Below are 10,384 nucleotides of genomic sequence, written 5' to 3' on the forward strand. Positions count from 1 at the left end.
CACCCTGGGCTCCCCGCTGCCCAGAAGTTCTTGCTGCGGGCAGATTGGACCATCCTCCAAACCGCCTTAACCTGCTTATTCCTGTCTCCTACTCTGTGCTCTCCCACAAGTCCAGCTACAACCCAGTGATACTGGGAATCAAAATTAGGAAGGAAATGATCAATAACTCAGTGGGCTGGCCACACCTCCCAGAGCCTGGGGACTTGACCCAGCAGTGGCCTGGGAAGGTTGTCCCCATCCTAGTGCCAGGTCCAGATTTCCCTCAGTATGGTTTGAGAGCTAGCTTCAGCAAAAGAGAGATGCCAGAGATGAAAATTAATGATAATAGTTACCATTTAATGAGTATAACTATGTACTGGGTACCGCACTAGGTGCTCTGATATACTCTAGCTCAATTACTCCTCATGACTCCCACTGAAGTAGGTGTTATAGTCCCCTTTTACAGATGAGGAAACTGAGGCTTAGAGAGGTTCAGCGACTCACCAGAAGCTGGGGTTTGCTTTTCCTCTTTGAACAACGTATTTGTTAATAATTAGCCAATTACTTCCCATGCTTGGTGCATTGTAAAGTTGTGTGTGCGTGTGTGTGTGTGTGTGAGTCCTCAGAGAGGACATGAGCCCACAGATCTCACCACCAGGGCAGGCAAGACCAGGGCTTACTGATTCACTTTGCAATTGACAAATCAAATTTAACCCGATTAATAGTGTGTGTGTGGCAGGAGTCATGTCCCTCAAATCCTTTGTGCAAATGAAAATTACTCTTAATTCCTTCAGATTTGTAATAACCCATATTCTGATTTCAGGGTGACATTTGGGAAGGATTCTGTTTAGAATTAATGGAGTAGCACATTTTGCAGCCTTTTTGCTCGATTGCACGTAATGGAAATGCCCTATATTTTCCTGCAAAATAAGTACTCAGTTCATTATCGTTAGGCAAATGTACAATCTATTCAGGCAGGCAGAGAGCTGGGCGCAGGCCCATGTGAGCATCACTTGGGAAGTAGGGCTCTTCAACAGAGACCCTCGAACTTTAAAGAAAGGAACTCCTTTTTGCCTTCTAATTGATCATTTAGACCATTTCTGGCTAAGTCTGCCCACATACAATTACCGGCTAATTCAGGCAAGGAAAAATGTAAGTCATTTAGACCAAAGTCGAGCGGCTTCCTTGCGTGGGTTACTCGAGGGCTTGTGGTTACTTGTATCTCCTCTTCATGAACCCAACTTTGAAATGTAGGGCTGTAGTTGTCCCAGGCTGCTGGGTTCTGTAGGTATAGAAAAGGGGTTGAAGGGAGTAGTTAGGGGAGCAGGAAGCATGGGGAAATATTTACACACTTAATATATAGGGGATCACAGAGACAGACAGATGGGGTTTATGGTGATTACAACTTGCACCCTTTAATTGACCAAAGCCTTGGAATAAATAAATAATCATTTGTACTGAAAGTCTCTGGGGGCTGCAAACGGGTTGCTCTCTGCTGGTAACTGAAAAGTTGGCAGTTCAAACTCACCCAGTGAAACCATGGAAGAAAGGCCTGGCAATCTGCTTCCATAAAGATTACAACCAAGAAAACCTTATGAAGCCGTTGTACTCCGTAACGCATGGGAACACCATGAGTCATAATCAGCTCGACCACACACAATAACAACAGGTGATATTATGTATCTTCATTGTAAAATTTTCATAAAGATACCAAATAGACATCAGCCTGTGGACCTTCCTCTGTCTGTTTTTCACTGGAGGACTGTGCCTGCCTTGTCACCACTTTAAGCCCATTGCACAAAGCCCCCATCCCTAGTTTGCGTTTAAGGAATTCATTGTGATCTCTGTCTACACCAATAGGCCTCCAGTATTGTCTAAAACATTCCCCTTCAGCTCTCTCATCATTTCTTACAGTCTATCTGCAGTAACTCAGAGCCCATACAACTTAGATAAACTACAATTTCTCTGGATATTTTGTGCTAAGAAAGAATTGTTACTAAGTTGTCATGATGAGCTTTGAAAATGTAGAGGCAGTGTACTCTCTTGTGTCCGTTTATGTAAAAGAACACAATTTTTTATTTACATAATTAGTGAATATTATGTTTTTCATTAGGAAACACTAAGCAGCGTAATGTTTCTGTTTGCTCTCTTTTAAATTCCTGATAGCAAATCAAGATTAATAATTGCTTTGTCTCCTTGAGCAATACTAAAGCGGTATGAAATAACAGGAATGCATTCATTTAAACACGCTTTGCTGGAAGAATTTTTGTCTCCTTTTTTGTCTTCCCCCCTGCCCCCCGCCCCCAAGCTGCAAACATACACAAGCCCTTATTAAGAGCACCCCCTTGTATATTTACATACATATAGTATGAAAGCGTATTGGAATGTTCAGAAAGTTTTTCAGTAAGAGGTCTAATTTATCAGAAAATTCTGTTTCAGAGCTGAGGTCTTTGCCTCAGTCCAGAACCCCATGGCCTGGGCCTAGGCCTGGTTTTATAACCCTGTTGTCTAATTTAGAAGTTTTCTTTTAAACTCTGGGATCTTCTACTTAATAAATGCTAATGTTTTTGAAGGGGGCAAAAGGCATCAGACATAGACACATCCAAACTCCCTGAGAGACTGAATTGCTGGGCTGAGGGCTGTGGGGACCATGGTCTCAGGGAACATCTAGCTCAATTGGCATAACACAGTTTATAAAGAAAGTATTCTGCATTCTACGTTGGTGAGTAGCGTCTGGGGTCTTAAAAGCCTGTGAGCAGCCATCTAAGATACTCCACTGGTCTCCCCACTTCAGGAGCAAGAGAGAATGAAGAAAACAAAATACAAGGAAAAGATTAGTCGAAAGGACTAGTGGACCACAACTACCACGTCCTTTGCCAGACTGAGTCCAGTACAACTAGATGGTGCCCGGCTACCACCACTAACTGCTCTGACAGGGATCACAACAGAGGGTCCCAGACAGAACTGGAGAAAAATGTAGAACAAAATTCTAACTCACAAAAAAGAGACCAGACTTACTGGCCTGACAGACTGGAGAAACCCTGAGAGTATGGCTCCCAGACACCCTTCTAGCTCAGTAATGAAGTCACTCCCAACGTTCACCATTCAGCCAAAGATTAGACATCCCCATAAAACAAAACAAGACTGAAGGGGCGCAGCAGTCCAGGGGCAAGGACTAGAAGGCAGGGGGGGACAGGAAAGCTGGTAATAGGGAACCCAAGGTTGAAAAGGGACAGTGTTGACATGTCGTGGGGTTGTTAAACATTGTCATAAAACAATATGTGTATTAACTGTTTAATGAGAAAAACAAAAAAGGTATCAGAACAATAAGTAAACTAATCTTAACCTTCATCTGTTTAAAAAAAGAAACCAAGACAAAAATCAAGTCTCCATAGGCTTACTGGGTAATTTTCTTTTTCTTTTCTCTTTCTAAATGTAAAGGTATCGATATATTTAACAGGTAATCGATAGTACAAAATGCAAAAAGCACAAGTGGGTACTGTCTTAGGCTGGGTTCTCTAGAGAAGCAAAACCAGTAAAGCGTATAAATATATATAGAGAGAGATTTATATCAAGGAAATGGCTCACGCAGTTGTAGAGGCTGGAACGTCCCAAGTCTGTGAATCAAGATAGAGGCTTCTTCTGATTCACCTAGCCGCAGGGGCTGGCGAACCCAAGATCAGCAGACCGGAGAGCAGGACTCTTGCTCACAGGTTGTAAAGATCGATGAATCCCAAGATTGGCAGGCAAGACTGCAGGTAAGCTGCTAGCTCAAGTCCCAAAAACCAGAGGTCAGACAAACAGGAGCCAGCTGCAGGATCCAGAGCAGGCAAAAGCCAGAATGTCCGCTTATATTCAGATGCAGGCTACATGCTCAAGGAAACTCCCTTTCAACTGATTGGCTACTCACAGCAGATCCCATCATGGGGGTGATCACATATCAAATCTCAATAGGGAAGTGATCACATTATATGACTGCCAAAACACTAAGAATCATGGCTCAGCCAAGTTGACACACAATCTTAACCATTACAGGTACCTAGTGAAAAAACCTAAGTTTCTCCCCACAGCAACTGATACCTCTCCCCAGACATAACTGTTTTGATCGATTTCTTATGTATACCTCCAGAAATACTTTAGGCATGTAAAACATGAACATATAAATTTTCATTGTTTTTTCTTACATAAATAGAATATTATACATATTGTCATGTACATTGCTTTTTTCACTTACCATTATATCTTGGAGATTGTTTTACATTGGGTATTTTTAAAAAGGAGTCCCTGATGGTGTGATGGTTAAGTGCTCGGCTGCTAACCGAAAGGTTGGCAGTTTGAACCCACCCAGCAGCTCTGTGGGAGAAAGACATGGTGATCTGCTTCTGTAAAGGTTACAGCCTAGGAAACCCTATGGAGCAGTACTGCTCTGTCACATGGGGTCGTAGTCAAAATCAACTCAACAGCACCTAACAACAACATTTTTTTTTTAATCCTTTTACATTTTAAAATGAGAGTGTGCGCATGTTGTAAATCCAAATGCACATCTCCTGTCTCCCTGGGCTAGGGAATGAAAAAATGAAAGCCCTAGCAGAAGGAGGTAATGCTGCCTCAATAGTGATTTCAAAAGTAGAGACTGAGACCTATAGGGGGGCAGGGGCAGGTGTGTTACAGAGACGTTCTCATGTGCCCTGAACTGAATATAAAAAAAAAGAAAAAAGGTCCTGCCTTTGATTATCATGGTGAATTGTGTGCAGTTTGATTAAGTTTTGTTTTTACATATTACTAGGACTACTAATTGGTAATCTGAGGAAGTATTAAAAAAAAACTCATTGCCGTTGAGCCCATTCCTACTCATAGTGACCCTATAGGACAGAGTAGAACTGCCCCATAGGGTTTCCAAGGTTGCAATCTTTACGGAAGCAGACTGTCACATCTTTCTCCCATGGAGCGGTTACTACATACCCTACAGTATTTTGCTATGAAGTCCAGCTGCCATTCAGTGCTTGTCTACTATATTTAAAAGCTCCTATTTCACATGTGCATGCGCAGAATTGACATTTCTGACATCTCAGAGAAGGATTCTTTGTTATCAGCACATCATCAGTGTTGCCTTGAGTTGGTTGTGGTTTTCAATTGCTGTTATCATTACTTTTTAATTATGAATTACTGTTAACTTTATCATTATCAGTTTATTTTGTTGTGGTTTGCTTGGTAAACCCTACAGAGTATACTGAACCTTTTTTACATCAACAAGTATTCTGGGGCTGTAATTTTCCAATAACTAGAATCTAAGACATGTATACATTGTGGTTCAAATGTGAACCATCCATACTCCAATGCTAAACGAAATGTATACATAACCCACTCTCCCCCAAATTATCACTAATTTATTTTTCCGCTGGAAAATGAAACTAGGTGGAGATGGTGGGTCAAGCAGTTTTTTGCCTTGCCTAAGTACGGAGGCTGGAGACCTTGGTTGTTCTGTGGTAGAATTCTTGCCTTCCATGTGGGAGACCTGGGTTCAATTCCCAGCCAGTGCACCTCGTGTGTCACCACCACCTATCTGTCAGCAAAGGCTTGCGTGTTGCTATGATGCTAAACAGGTTTTGGCGGAGCTTCCAGACTAAGCAGACTAATAAGAAAGGCTTGGCAATTTACTTTCAAAAATCAGCCAGTAAAAACCCTATGGATCACAACAGTCCAATCTGCAGCCAATCATAAGGAAGTCACAGGACCAGGCAGAGTTTCATTCCATCGTGCATAGGGTTGCCATGAGTTAGGTGCCAACTTGATGGCAGCTCACAACAACGACTAGTGGGGGCTCATTTAATAAAAAAAATTGAGATCCACTGCCTTTGATACAGCCCCATCCCAAGAACCCTACATGTATAGTACATCTTGGGTATGTAAGAGGGGATATGTCTTTAAACCTTAACTAATTCTAATATTGAATGTAACTTCCCCATAAAATTCACTTAGGTCTATTAGTAAATTCAAGAGAATTGCTGTGTATGCTGAGAACAAGAGACCTGCATTGAGATGTGAATCCTGGTAGTGGGTGGGCTCACTCACTGGCTAAGGGGCCCACCTCCATACACCCGCTTCCCAGGGCTTGCAGATTCAAGTCTCAACAAAAGACAAGTTAGTGTGAGTCATGGACCTTCTGAGTCACTCCCAGTCATAACTGGGAAGGCTAATCTGCAAACATCAACTCTCTACTGTTTTTTTTTCCCCCCCTGCCTTTTTTTCCTTAAAAATACAAACCCAGGCTAGTTCCCAAATTTGCTCATCCCTCTTCTTTGCTTCAGTGGTGGTTGCAGATATGAATATGTGCATATGTGTTCATGTATTCATGATGGCAGCAACACAACCTCGAGAGTGCTCAATGCCAGATGAGCAGCCCCCACACCAAGCTCGACAATCTTGAGAATTTCAGGCTTCCTCAGTTGGAAGCCACTGTGAAGCATTTCTTAAAGTGCATTATGCAGGATATTAGATAAAACATTGTAAGGGAAGAAAGTCACGTTCAAATAAGTTTGGGAAACATGAGGCTAAAGCTTACTAAGACTTTGTTTTTATCTTCTAATTGGAACCCTTCTCAGAGTCTCTAAGGGGAGATAAAGGTCTGATCTGCAACTGATCATGGGGATGGTGCAGGACTGGGCAGCATTTCACTCTGTTGTGCCTGGGGTCGCCATGGGTCGGGGGCCAACTCAGCGACTAACAACAACAGAAGGGAGACAGAATACAGCACATCCCGAACATGTTTGACGTATTTGCCCTTTGAGAAATTTAGAGGACTAGTACTCTGTGGAATTTATCCATTCATTTAGCTATTTAGCTACTATATTCAACAAGTGTGTGTTGAGTGCCTACAATATGTTAGGTGCTGTACGCTCAATGGTGAGTAAGAGTCACTTTGCGGAGTTTACAGTCTAATGGGGGAGACTCGTGAAAAATAATTGCAAATCAATACTATTTACAAATTGTGATGACTGCTATGGAGGACAAGTGAAAAAACTATGAAAAAGAGTTCTGTTTTAGAATTTGAGGTCAAGAGAGGTCTCTGGTTAAGTGACACTATAAAGTAACACCTGAGTCGTCAAGTCACTCAAGTGAAGAGCTTACCATTCAAGGGAACAGCAGCAATGGTGAGGATCCTGGGACAGGAAAAGACTAGGTTCCTTCAAGGAAGTGGAAGAAAGCAAGGATGACTCGAGTTCAAAGGGTAAGCGGGGAGAGAGGGTGTCAAATCAGAGGATTGTGGATTTTATCCTAAGAAGAGATGGAAGCAATTTATATCTTTTAAGAACTGTCTGGCTACTGTGCGAAAAAACTTTAGGGAAAGCTATGTCAGCAGCATGAAGGTCTGCGACCACCCTTCTCTTCATACCATTGTCATGGCTGGAGACCAAAGGAGACCACGAGAGGAGATCATTCTGGTCTGAAACATGCTCTGGAAGACTCGAGCCTGCTATTCAATGACAGTGCCTGCTGGGTGGTCCTAATACTCCACCTCCCCCGAGACTACTGAGAGTGTGGGAGCTCCTAGCCAGTCCCCAACCTCTCTACATTTTTTCCCTCCGAGAAGAGCTAAGGGAACTGGAGGGGATTAGATGAGGCTACATATGTGAAAGAAAGGAAAGGAGAGGACAACCAAGCCATAAAGTTGATCCATGGGACCACTGCTTCCAACCTTCTCACCACTGAGGGCTCCTGCTGTTTGTCCCCATGTGGATTCAGTGAGGGAGGAGGGTTTGCTGTCATCCAGCCTGGGGACAGGGCAAGGTAGGCTTCTTGGAGGTGGAATAATAATTTAATTTTCCAAAATAATACTAATAATCATGAATTCTGATTATTATAATGCCTTCCACATTGATATGAAGCCTACCAAAAGGGAGTCACTTATATGCCCCAGTTAGTCTTGTGAAACCTCTTTCATAGGAAGCTCTATGACTTTCACTGGAAGTCTTGAAATACCAGAAATATCCTTGGGAACCCCTTTTTGGAAGCTCCTAGGTTGGAAAGCAGCAGATCCCGGCCCCAGAACAATGCTTCTCTCCTAAGCGGGCTTCTGTGGCTTGGGCAATCTGTATTCCTGCTTCAACTCCCCTGGGCTTCTGCACACACATGGGCACTAACTTTGATACTGGCATTTAAAAGTGTACTTAGGAAGTTCTGAGAAGCCCCAATTATTAAGATAAATGATGTTGTATCAATGAAACAGACTTTTCATTTCTTTTTATCAATTTTCATGTTTTCACATCTTCAGATGCAATTTGTTAGCCCAGGGCAGCATTCCAAGACACACAAACATCATTAAGGCAACCGATTTAAAGAGTGCAATGTTGTATTGAGGTGGACAGAACAATAGATAAATATTTAATCTGTTTCACGTTTGCTCTCTAAGGGAGCCAGGGATGAGCTCATACAACTCACTGGCTGCTATACGTCTTCCTGGAAGCCCTGACAATGGCCTCACTCCCCCTCTAGGACCACAGTTCCTGCCCTTTGCAAACATTTGTCACTGTTTCTGAAAAGCAGCTCTTGGAAGCCTTTTCTCACTTGTGATTCAGAAGTGACTACATTTTTTTTTTTTATTTGTAATGTTACTGGAGGGGCACTGGTGGTTCAATGGTAGAACTCTCACCTTCCATGGGAGAGATCTGGGTTTGATTCCCAGCCAGTTCACCTCATGCACAGCTACCAGTCATCTGGTTTGTGGGGACTTGTGTGTTGCTGTGATGCTAAACAGGTTTCAGTGGAGCTTCCAGACTAAGATGGACTAGGAAGAAAGGCCTGGTGATCTACTTCTGAAAATCAGCCAGTGAAATCCCTGTGGATCACAATGGTCTTACCTGCAACCAACCATGGGGATGGTGCATGACCAGGCAATGTTTTGTTGCTTTTAGTGCGTTGCCATGAGTTGGGGGCCAACTAAGTGATAGCTAACAACAACAATATTGGAGAAATAAACTCACTGAGCTAAGGACATTTGGCTTAAAATAATGGGCAATAAGATGACCAGTGACAAGCCCTAAACTAGGTTACTGGAGTCCATGGACCTGTCAACTCTTCTCCATTCTGAGCTCTCTGGCTGATGTAATGCACCTAGGAAGTGGTTCCATTCTCAATGCCACGTCTGAGCCTATACTTTCTTCATCATTAATTCTCCCAGCTAATTCTCATATTGTCCTACTATCTCACATTAGAATGGAGTGTTGTCCAGACCCGTGACCAAGGCTGTCATTGCCTATGAGAGACCAAGCTCACCATCAACAGCTGTAATCAAGAGGATCTGCCAGATTGTTTTACTTTATTAAAATTCACCCATCCACTCATCTTCATTTATGAATTAAATGACTTTCTGACGCGCATACCTTCAGTGTGACTTGTTAATGAGATACAGAGCTTTCTCTCTTGTTCTTTTCGTGATGATTCCAATCCCCACATGAAATGTTCTCACACATAGCACCATGGGCGTGCCCTGGCATTGATGAAGTGGAACTCCAAACACCATGAGGCTAGAAGAATTCTACTCAACTCCTGGGGCCAGGTCCCAAACTGCCCATGATCAATTAAGTCAGGGAGTATATCTGGAATACCCGTTTTGTGTTCGGCACCATTCTATGCACAAAACAGGCCTGAAAGTTTAGGGTCCCTTCCCAAATGGTTCTTCCATCCTAGTAGGGGTCGCAGATCCAGCTCATTTGAAATAATTCAGTGGCATGATGAGATAGCACTAGGTACTTTTGAGGAGCTCTTGTTCGATTCTCCTAGAAAATACCCCAGCCCCACCCGCCATGTAATCATTACCGGCATTTGTGTCCAGAATCAGCAACTTCATGTTCCGTATAGGTTTGCTGCTACAATAGCCACACAACTCACTCTAAAGTCAAATGGAGATTTAGGGTCATTTTTCTAAATTCTCGCTTATTGATGACGGCTGGAAAATCACTATCTTGACCCACAGATTGCAAACAGCCATTAAGGACCCAAAGACCAATCTGAGGTACACTGCCAGTCCTCTTGACTCTGCCCTCACACTCAAAGTTCCCTTGCTTCTCCAACCCCACCCACTGTTAGGCTTCTCTGCTGCTGTTCTCCAGCACAGAATTGCTGGAGAAATCATAGAATGGACAAGCACTGGCTAACTACTTAGTCATCTCTCGATTGCTACTGGGTGCTCCCTACTTCTGAGAGTCCTCTGTCACTAGCATAGACTGCCTTTATCCCTCCGTGCCCCTTGTTATGGATTGAATCGTGTCCCCTAAAAATCTGTTGGATTCTTGGCCCTTGTACTGATGGATGTGATCCTGTTTAGAAATAGGGTTTTTCTTTGTTATGTTAATGAGATCATACCAGTGTAGGGTGGGCCCTAAACCTGAGTTATGAAAAACCAGAA

This window comes from Trichechus manatus, unplaced genomic scaffold (genome assembly GCF_000243295.1).
Source record: "Trichechus manatus latirostris isolate Lorelei unplaced genomic scaffold, TriManLat1.0 scaffold00006, whole genome shotgun sequence".
Lineage (NCBI taxonomy): Eukaryota > Metazoa > Chordata > Mammalia > Sirenia > Trichechidae > Trichechus > Trichechus manatus.